We start from the raw sequence: 10,545 nt of genomic DNA, 5'->3' as shown, positions 1-10,545 counted from the left end.
TGCGGGGGTGGGGTGCGGGGAGGGAGGACCGAGAGCAGCGGGGATCCCCCTGCCGGAGGTGGCCCTCCGGGGTGTCTTCCCCTCCTAGTCCCTCTGGGGGTCCTTACCTCTGACCAGGGCTCCTGGAGTCAGGTCTCAGAGTCCGTGCGGGATGCTTGTCCCTTGTCTGGTCCCTGAAAGAGGGAGAATTCCACGGTTAAGCAGGTGGTAGTGTCTTGAATCGCATCGAGCCAGCCTTCATCCTTTATCTCCCTGACTCAACCTCTTTGGTCTGATAAAAATCTATTAGTCCTTTTCTCCACTCATTCACCCCTGCGTGCATTCATTCTGAGCTTTGTAGGTGCAGCGCTTGAACAAATAGGCAGGACTCCTGCACCCTAGGAGCTTGTATTTTAGTGAGGAGATGGGCAGTAAACACGTAAATAAGCAAATTATGAAGCATGCCGTCTGATGACAGGTGTTTGGGGAAAAAACGCGAGGAGAGGGAAGTGCATTGCAGCATGGGAAGGGGTTGAAAATGTAATGGATGTCACTGAAGCACTGAGTTAGGAAGGAAAGAAGGAAGAAAGGAAGAGAGGGAGGGAAGAGAAGAGAAGCTGTTTGGTTATAGTGGGAACAGGGGAGAGAGCCCAAAACATCTGGGGAAGGGATTGAGGGGCTCTTGACTGTCTGTTGATCTTTTCTCCTTTCTGCTTATATTCACGTTGGATACGCAGATGCAGGGACATACTCTCCAGAGGTGAATCAATGGTACCTAAAGAAAGTATGAGCCCTCCCCCCAAAGGCCAAGGAACGGCCCTATGTTACATGTCACCCTGCACGTATTGTCTTAAAGAATGTACTGAGTTCTTACTGCCTCTTTTCTTGAGCCTATGAGAGAAGAACTCTTCTCCCCCTCATTTTTCTTTTCGTGGATAGGACACCCGTTTCTATGAAATTGAATTCTTTTCCTCAGGTTCACATAGCTGTCAGAGAGGAGCTGGGCCTCGAACCACTGTGGAGTCTGTCCCAAAGGTGAGCACTTGGCGACCACCTCTCACTTTCCCCCTGGGCAAGGTGGGGCCGGTGGGATTGCTACAGTGACTTGTAATTGCAGCTGTGTGCTACATGGTAAATTTGGGGGGCCGAGCTTCTGGTACTGGGAAGGAATATATTGAGTTCCTGCAGATTGTCAAACACTTACTTATTTCCTTTGGTTCATACAATTTCTTTGAGAAGGGCATAATCATTTTCTATGAACAAATGAGAAATGGTGGCTTATAGAGAGTAGATTCCTGAGGTCATGTGGATCGTGACATTTGGTGGAGCCAGGGGTGGTGGCATCTGGAGACTCAGAAAAGTCAAGCCTGACACCTTCTATTACTCGAGGCTACAGGCCTTTGTCTCAGGCTTTGAATTCCTGTCCTTGATAATCATTACAACTTGGCATTAAGGGGTGAGGAAAGCAGATGCCACTCTGGTTTACATTATTTCTTCTTAATATATTTTTACTTTTATTTTTCAGAGAGAGGGCAGGTGGTCATCACACACCTGAAATTTTAAGTTTCTTCCACTAGAATGCAGACTGCCCAAAAGCACAAAATATGTAATTTCAAGGAATTTTCCTAAAGTTAAAAAAAAATCTGTGATGGATACTTCTCTGAAAACAAATTTTTTTCTGGCCTAGGTTTTACTTGAAGATTTTTAAAATAAGAGATTTGTAGTTCATAGCAGATATTCAAGGGCTTTCAGAACCCAAGCTAAATTCTTGCTTGCTTTGTTTGTTTTGACACATGTAGTCTTATCATGTAGTCCAGACTGGACGTGAACTGACCGTACAGCCTAGGTTCACCTTGAACTTGTGGTGATCCTCCTGCCTCAGCTTCTTGAGTGCTGAGATTACAGATGTGAGCCACCATGCTTGGCTTGCCAAGTTGTCCTATTTGCCCACTATGGAGTTGGAGCAGTGGTAAACGGAGTTGGCAGGATGTCACAGCTGGTCAGGAGCATTGCTGGTTATCAAATCCCACTCTTCTGGTATATAGGGTGGGGCTCTTCCCTTGTTGCAGAGAAAGCGTCCCATGACAGCCACTCGTGACTTTCACAGTGGAGTGTGAGACTGGGACCACCCTCTCCCAGGGCTCTTAATGAAAAGGAGAGGTTATTCTCGGTCTTGGGTGGCTTATGTACTAATCTGAGGACAGGTACTGGCTCAGTTGATCACCTGAGATGCTGTAGCTCCAGGCAGTCAGCTTTCTTTGCAGTTAAAGTGGCCCCTGAAGGCAACCCTGATGCCCTCTGTCATCATCTTCCATGTCAGAGGTGGGAGTGGGAGTCATCCACTCAACTCCCACCATGTCCAGGCCTTTTCAAGTCTGCGGTGAGGAAGCTTTTGTTGGATTGCTTTATGCCCAAGGTACAGAGGGTTGGAGAAGAGAAGACCAGGGAGCTGGCACAAAGCTAATGATTAGTGCAAAAGCAAGGATGTGGAGAGGACCAGGGTGGGACACAATGGAGGGCAAGTTCTAAGTCCACGGTTCGATTGTGTGGCCCATTTCCCACTTCCTTGGGCATTAATTTCACCAGCTATTGAACAGCCAGCAACACACCATTGAATTTACAGGGGCTGTGTCTACATAATCACAGCAACCAGCTGCAGTGTTAACACTGAACCTATCAGACATTTTTCTATGGTGGCAAAAGGCCAGGAGGGAAAGAAAAGAAGGAGCAAATCTGAAGTTCAGAGTTGGTTTCTCTTTATTATGAAAGAGTAGAGTTTGTTGTTTAGGCGAGAACTTGTGCATTGATTCAGGTGTCTGATATGGAAGAGGTTATGGAGCTGGAGAGAGAAGTTCAGAATCCTTGCAGGTTGCAGACATGTTGTCATTTGCCAGCACCTTTTGCAAAGGCAAAACAAACTTCCCGCCATAGCATGTAGGCATTATCCGTAATAGCAACCACGTACAGGACTCCCTGGGCAATGTTTGTGGATGGTCATTTTCTTGCCCTCTTTACCTCCCCTCATGGAGATGCCTCAACCCTTCTGGCTGGTTTTTGACCCATGGAACAGACCATTTGTTTAGGTGTCATGAGGATACAGACGATATTTCATTTTCTTGGTACTCCCTGGGGCAAAGCCAAGCACACAGCTCTGACTCACTTAAGGCTTGGGCGAGAAGAATCTTTTCATTATCCATCTTATTACACTAGAAACCTCTGATGCTGCAAACTCCTATTGCTTGGAGCCTTTCAGGAGAAGCTGCCACTGAATTTGTCAGGTGGGGAAACTGAGGCTGGCAGACTGTGGGATATGCTTAGGATGTCTTAGTAGGAGATGTGTCACGTGCGATCACAGGGTTTTGCTTGGTTCTCTTTCTCTGTCTCTCTCCAGCTTCTGATCTAACCAGACATACACAGGAGCATCTGCTTCTTGTAGGGCACCACACTGGTGCTGTGGCTGAACTAAGTGAAGGATAACCTAGCACTGCAAGGTGCCATGGATGGTGACAGCACCTTTCAGAGAGTACTACCTACTATGGGCCAAGCAGCATGCTGGGTACTCTGCTTATAGTCAGATCTTCACAGCAACCCAAGGGAGGTGTTATCCTCTTCACAGATGAAGAAACTGAGGCTGAGAGAGATCCTCTGACATGGCCAAGGCCATTCCGTGAGTAAGTGGCATTGGTATTCAAGGCATTATTATCTGCCAGAGCTTGCGTCTTTCTCTCTGCGCTAGACTGAGATTAAACAAGAAATGCTGCAGAAGGCTTCGTGTTAGCCTGAAGGAAATTACAGCAGAAAATGGAATGCGATTGGGGTACGGAGTGAGGCAGAGGTCAGAGAGGGGAGGGAAGTCGGAAAGGAGTCCTCAATCCTACAGAGGTGCCCTGTAGGCTGGTCTTCCCTGCCTCCTGGGCAGGGCTGGGTCTGCCAAGGAGTCGAAAGCCAACTTGGATTCCAATCCTGTTTCCATCCTTTAATAGCTGCTGCTGTGACCTTGGATAGGGGAGTAAAGTGATTAAGAGCTGGAACTTTGGCATCCAATAGACCTGGGTTTATGTCCCAGTTCCACTAATTTGTTTTCTATTTGCCCTTGGACAAGTCACATAAGCACTTTGGGACCTTGGTTTCCACATCTGTGAGACGAAGATCATACTAGTCCCTGCCTCATGGGGCTGTGATTAAGAGTTCAACATGATAATGTGTGCACCAAACCCAGTGCAGAGTAATAGTAATATCATTGGGCAGTAATTAGGTGGTTATGAGGTGTGAGGCGTTAGGCCAGAATGCCTTCATGTGCATTGTCTCATTTAATCCTCATAAGAATATTTCAAGGTGCGTGCTATTAATAGGGACATCTTCCAGATGAGAAAACTGAGGTTCAGAGTAGTTAAATCACTTGTCTGAGGTCACAGGGCAAACAGTACAGCTGGAATGCAAAACACCAAATAAACGAGGCGAAGAAAACAAAAGGGAACTGGAGGTGTGAGACATCTGTTCCATGAAGTATCCTGGGGTCTGTTGGAATACAGAGAAAACTTTTGTTCCCTTGTATCCCTGGGTATGAGAGAAGACAAGTGTCCTTACTTCTGGACAGGGGACACTGGCTGCGGTGAGAGGCACCTCTTCTACTTCCAAAGGCAACATGTCAGAGGCTCCCAAGAGTGACGCGTTTCAGCTCCCTTCATACAAAACTGCTTTTGTCTGTGGTGATTACACCTTGTCACTCTTTGGTGAGCATGGATTCCCCCAACCCAGCACTGCACATCATACCACATTCCCCGATCAGGTCGAGAAAGCTTAGTGGCAGCTTCTTGTAGCAGGCTGGTACAGATGAATTGCCAAGTCATCCAGGAACTGAATTCATATCACATGTGTGGGAAGAGCCTAGGGTGCTGAACTGGGGTCCAGGAGAGAAGAGTATAGCATGCTGGAGCATGGGATCTGAAAGGCTCACCTGTTCTGAAAGAACAGGTCCATTTGAAGCCGCACGAGCAACTAAGTCAAGGAGCAGTGCCAGGGTTAACTCTCTGACCACAGATGCTGCAGTCATCAAAGGCTATGGCAACAATCTCATTACAGTTAGTTGGCTTTTCAATGTCCTGGTCCCTCTGGGCTCCGTGGCCACAAGTCAGGCCCCTGAACTGATATGCCAGAACCCAAAACTCTAGAGATCATCTCGTCCATGGTCTGCAAACTACAGCCTAGGGATGAAATCTAGTCTTGCACCTGCTTTTGTAAATAAAGTTTTATTGGAACAGAGCCACATTCATTTGTTTGCATATTGTCTGTGGCTGCTTTGATGCTATAATGGCAGAGCTGAGTAATTGCAACAGAGACCATCTGTCTTGCAGTCTAAAATGTTTGCTGTCTGGCCCTTTTGCAGAAAAACTTTGTTAACTCTTTATCTAATCTAACGCTTACTTTACTTGTGGAGACCTAAAGACCGGACAGGGGAAGGAGTTTGTCTGAGGAAAAACTAGTCCAGTAGCCAGGAGATTTGACACCATGAACATCTCCCCGCCCCCCATGTATCATGTATTTTTGCACCATGGCACAGAATCTCAGTTTGAATCCCAGCTTTAATTGCTTGATGTGTGACCTGGGGTAAAGTATATAAACTCTTCCCTCCTCCACTTCTCATCTATGCCTTGGAAATTGTGCTTCTAATTTCTTCAGCTAATAGATTTACTAGATCATTATGCGTATTAAATATGCTATAGTCTGTAATGCTTAGGCTCGGACCTGGTTCATAAAAAAACCAAAGACCCTGAATGAAAGACTGGGTGTGGTGGCACATGCCTGTAATCCCACATTTGGTAAGGCTTAGGCAGGGGAATAGCAAGTTTGAGCCCAACTTGGGTGATTTGGCAATTTAGTGAAAGCCTGTCTCGGGGTAAAACAAGGGCTGAGAATCTAGCTCAGTGTGAAGGCTGTAGGTTCAGTCCCCAGCGCTGGAAAAAAAAAAAAAAGGACTACTACTATAATTGTATTAATATTCTCTGTAATTTTATGTCTGTCTATGAATATATCTATCTCCCACTCCACATTTGCCAAGGGAAAGGGCTGTCCTTTATCATTGGTTCTTTAAACATTCTTAAGGGTCCCACTGAGAATCTGCTGTTAGCAGTGCCTGTATTACTTCACCTTCCATTTTTCCTGAATTTATATCAGAGCTTCCTCAGTGCCAAGTTCTTGGCGAGGCCCCTTGATCAGTTGATCTCCAGCCTGTTACTTCTTACTTTTATTTGCTGAATGTTTCTCCTGCTCGCTGTCTCTGTCTCACTGTAAACTCTTTCACTTTGGGGCCGTGGAAGAAATCTAGTGTTTTACCATTTATCATGGAGCAGAACTTGAACTGGATAAAGTGAATTGATGCTGGCCTCCCCTGTTCTCCCGGAGTTTGTAGTTTAAGAGGAATAACAGGAATGTGCAACTGAGGATACACAGGCAGTTGGGTCTGATACTGAATGGGATGTGAGTTCAGTAAGGAAAGAAAGAAATACACGACACGGGCTTCTAATTTCTTCATCCTTCCTCTTTTGTGCCCTCTTGACCGAATCATACAACCCCTTTGGAGCATTTTCACATGTGGTGGCTACCAAGTTGAAAAAGGTCTAAAAAAGGAAGTGGTGAGAATCTTTTCCTTGGGGGCATCTAAAAATTGAATCTGGGCAAAGTCTTAGAGCCCAGCTTGGGAGGAGGCAGACCTAGCCTCCAGGGAGCGAGGCAGGGAAGTGATGTCATAGTACGGATCTGCCTCCCCTTCTCTCCTTTCTGGAAGAGGTGACCTCGTGGGAACCTGGACTGAGTATGAAGATGCCTAGGGAGTAACAGGTGGCGTGAGTTTGGGCACTGGGGACACGGTGAGGGGTAGGAGGGTGAGAAAGAGGCAGTTTCCTCTGCCCATTTCAAGGGTGTGGGGAGGAATGCTGGGACAGGAAGTGCCCAGTGTCTTCACAGTCCTGAAAAAGTATGTGGAGCAAGAGGAGGTAGCTTGGTTTTTCTTTTGTGAGACTACCCCGGTGAGCACTTGGGGGAGCAAGATAAGAGGAAGGTTTTGTGGAAACTTCTAGAGAGGAGCAATCTGGGAGAATTGCATTTAGCTACATGAAGGGAACTAAAAGTTCCTGGGTGGCTGATATTTCCATTACCCCTAGTGCCATCCATTTAGAGGCCAATATTGCCGGCTTCCTTTGGCCTCTTTTCAATTAACCATGATGTGCTGAGTGCAGGGACACACCAGGCATTGTGCCAGACTAATCCACAGCATCAACTCATACAATCCTCTGGTAACACTTTGTTTTTGATGTTGTTGGCTCCATTTTACAGCAGAGGAAATGGAGGACAGAGATTATCCAGACATGAGATTAGAGGAGAGTTAGGTTGACTAGAAAGCTGATAGTTTTGATCTCCTCAGTAACCCAAATTTGGCCGCATGCTGGCCTTCCTGAAAAATAGGGAAGAAAGAAGAAAAAGTAGAGACTAGAAGATTCTTAGTAGACTAGAGATATAGATCCTTGGAAACAGAGTGTTTGGGGCCATTCTCTGAGGCTGAATCTGAGGATTAAATCTCGCGTATAGTGACTATGTGGTATATGTACAAGGAATATTTTCAGCTCTAAAAAAATGAAATCCTAAGCCAGGTGTTGATGGCATTTGCCTGGAAGCCCAGCACTCAGGAGGCTGAGGCGGGAGGATCACTAGAAGTTCAAGGGCAGTCTGGGCTACAAAGTGAGTTCAAGACCAGCCTGAACTACATAATGAGATTTTGTCTCAAAAACAAAAACAAACAAAAGATAAAACAAACAAAAAGAAATCCTATCTTTTAGGACAACATGGATGGAAACAGAAGATGTTAAGTGAAGTAAGCCAGGTACAGAAAGCAAGTACCGCATAATCTCACTCATTTGTGAAAGCTAAAGGGTAGAGGGGAGGGGATGCCGGAAGGTTGGATACTGGTACCAAAACAATTGGGAGGAATTAACTGTAGTGTTCTGTTGCATGGTAGGATAATTTTAGTCTACAGCAGTTTATGGCATATCTCAAAATTAATAGAAAAATCTGAAGTTTTCCAGCACATAGAAATGATAAGTGTTTTAGGAAATGGAGATGCTAATTATCAAGATTTGATCAGTACACATTGTAAACATTCATTGAGTTATCACCCTGTATCCTATAAATACGTACAAATAGTATGTGTCTATTAACAACAACAACAACAACAACAACAACAAAAACTCAGCTTATATGAAGCTCGTGCCTCACCTCTTCCAAAAAGAAGGATGGAAGGTCTGAGCAAATAGTTGTCTGTAAACATTGTTCTGGTTATTGGTCCTGTCATAGAGACCAAGCCAAGTATTGTCATTTAGAGGGAGGAGGGAGAAAGGGCAGAGGAGGGGGAGGGAAAGGGGGTGGGAGGAGGGAGAAAGGGCACTAGTTAACTTGAAAGACGTAGATTGTTAAACCTTGACCTTAGACACATTTTTTTCATTTATTTAAGCTTCTGTTTATCTGTAAAATGGGATCTTTACTAGTGTTTACCACATTAAGTTGTTGAGGGGATTTAAGTGGAATTGTGATGTCTGAAACCTAGAAAGCTCTCAAGAAATGTTGACTTATTATTGATATTTTTGTAGAGTTTTAAAAATGCAGCAGATCTCTAGTGTGTGGAATATTTAGGTAAAATTCTTTTAGTTGATCTCTCAGCTGGCCTTCCAGACTTTTACTTGCCAATTGATGTAACTGATGATTTTTTTTTTCTGGTATAAATTACTGCAAACACGCAGTGGCTAGAGAAATAATAATTCAAATAATCACAGTTAACATATGTTGAGAACTTACTATATTCTAGGCACGTGCTGCATACATTACATATATTATCTCATTTGAACACAGAATCCTATCAGGTAGGCAGAAATAATGTATCTATCTGTTTTTGAGACCCAACTCCTGAAACGACCACATCCAGAAAGCCCAGGTCTTGCTGGGAATGTTTCTAAGCAAAGAGAGAAAATTCCTAGGTCAGGGGATGGGCTAGTGAGGGAGCTGATCATCCTAGTGGGTGGAGTGTGGTAGATGGGTGCCCAGTGAGCTTGCTGAGTGTAAAGAAACACAGCTCATTGGCACAGGCAGGGCCCTAGGCCCCAGTCTGTCATGGTTGGCCACTGGAACAACTAGGGTCAGCAGGAATTTTCGTGTGTATCGGACCACAGACCATTATTTATCAGCATCACAGACCACAGACCTCTGCATCCAAGGCAAACTACTCATTTCTAGAAGGGCAGGGAAGGAAGGTGACCCTCGTGAGTCTGCATCTGCTCCTGGATACTGCAGAGAAGACCAGGCCAGGGAGAAGGCGATGATGAGAAGAGGGAAACAAGCCGGGAAGGAACACCAGTGAGTTCCTATCCAGTTAAATTCTAGGGCTGAGTAGAGAAAAAAGTCTCAAGTCTGGAGCTCTTAAACCAAGCTAGGAAACTTACTCTGAAACAACCAGATCATCTCTAGGTGTGATAGTTCGAAGATTTTTTGTTACCTGAAAATTTTCTCCCATCCCTTCACTCAATCCTTGGGACTGCTCACTTCACTCCTTCCAGCTACGGCTCCCTCAGGAGCTTAGGAATTTAGAAAGAAAGAAACAACAGAGCCATGGAGCGGGCCCAAGTTTGCCTACAGAAACAGCGATGCTGACTTTATAGTGCATGAGTCACCTAGACAGTAGACTACTACTCTGCCATAAAGATGGTTAAATTTGAGGCCTTTGTAGGAAAATGTATGCAACTTGAGACCATGATGTTGAGTGGAATTAAACACATAAACTTAAGTATTGCATAGTTTCTCTTATATGAGAAACATAAAATATAAATAATTTGGAGAGCAAAATAAAAGAGAGATAACAGGAAACGGGGGGATACATTTTTGGCAAATGGAAAGGAGATCTAGATATGGAGGGAAAGAAGAGAGAGGGGAGTCGAAGTAAAAAGAATTATGTGCGTGTACCAACTCCCCATGATGTATATAATCATTATGCACTGCAAACATATACTAATATAAATACAGAACTTAAAAATGACTTCAGCATACCGGGATAAAAAAGAGTCACCTAGAGTGAATCTTAAATTCAGATTCCTGGGCCCCAGCCCCATATATTCTGATTTAGTCATTCTGATGTGACATCCAGGAACTGATCTTTTTTACAAGTAAACTAAGTAATTCTATCACAGAAGACCGTATTTTAAGAAACATCATTTGAGTCCAGCATCCTCTCCCTACAGAGGATCAAATGGAGGCTCATGGAGCTCAAAAGGGAACGCTCCAGAGGGAGGGTTGCTGTAGGATCTGGGTTGTCTGAGTGCTGGTTCCGCCAGGCGTGTCTGCCCCCGGACCTGTCTAACCATTCATCACAGGTCAGCATGAAGCAGGGCTCTTCCTCAGGCTAGATAAGGTTCCTTTGTTCTCAGCTCTCAGCAAACCACATCCCTTTGCACCAGAGGGTTTGCTTTGGTTTGTGGTTCCTCACTCCTCCATCTGATTACTTGATCACTATCTGCCTCCTTCCCTAGA

General features: G+C 45.0%; 1 non-coding gene across 1 annotated transcript in view; it reads right to left on the bottom strand.

The window, feature by feature from the left end:
* Window positions 1-10,545, bottom strand: part of LOC104861012 — a 109,089-nt gene that overhangs the window by 47,968 nt on the left and 50,576 nt on the right. The window contains exon 2 of the transcript XR_002025273.1: window positions 108-173. This is a non-coding gene — a transcript (uncharacterized LOC104861012). The remainder of the gene's footprint in view (window positions 1-107; window positions 174-10,545) is intronic.

This window comes from Fukomys damarensis, unplaced genomic scaffold (assembly GCF_012274545.1).
Source record: "Fukomys damarensis isolate Sample0158 unplaced genomic scaffold, DMR_v1.0_HiC HiC_scaffold_9, whole genome shotgun sequence".
Lineage (NCBI taxonomy): Eukaryota > Metazoa > Chordata > Mammalia > Rodentia > Bathyergidae > Fukomys > Fukomys damarensis.
The sequence above is the reverse complement of the archived record's forward strand: the minus strand, read 5'-3'. Positions and strand labels throughout refer to the sequence as shown.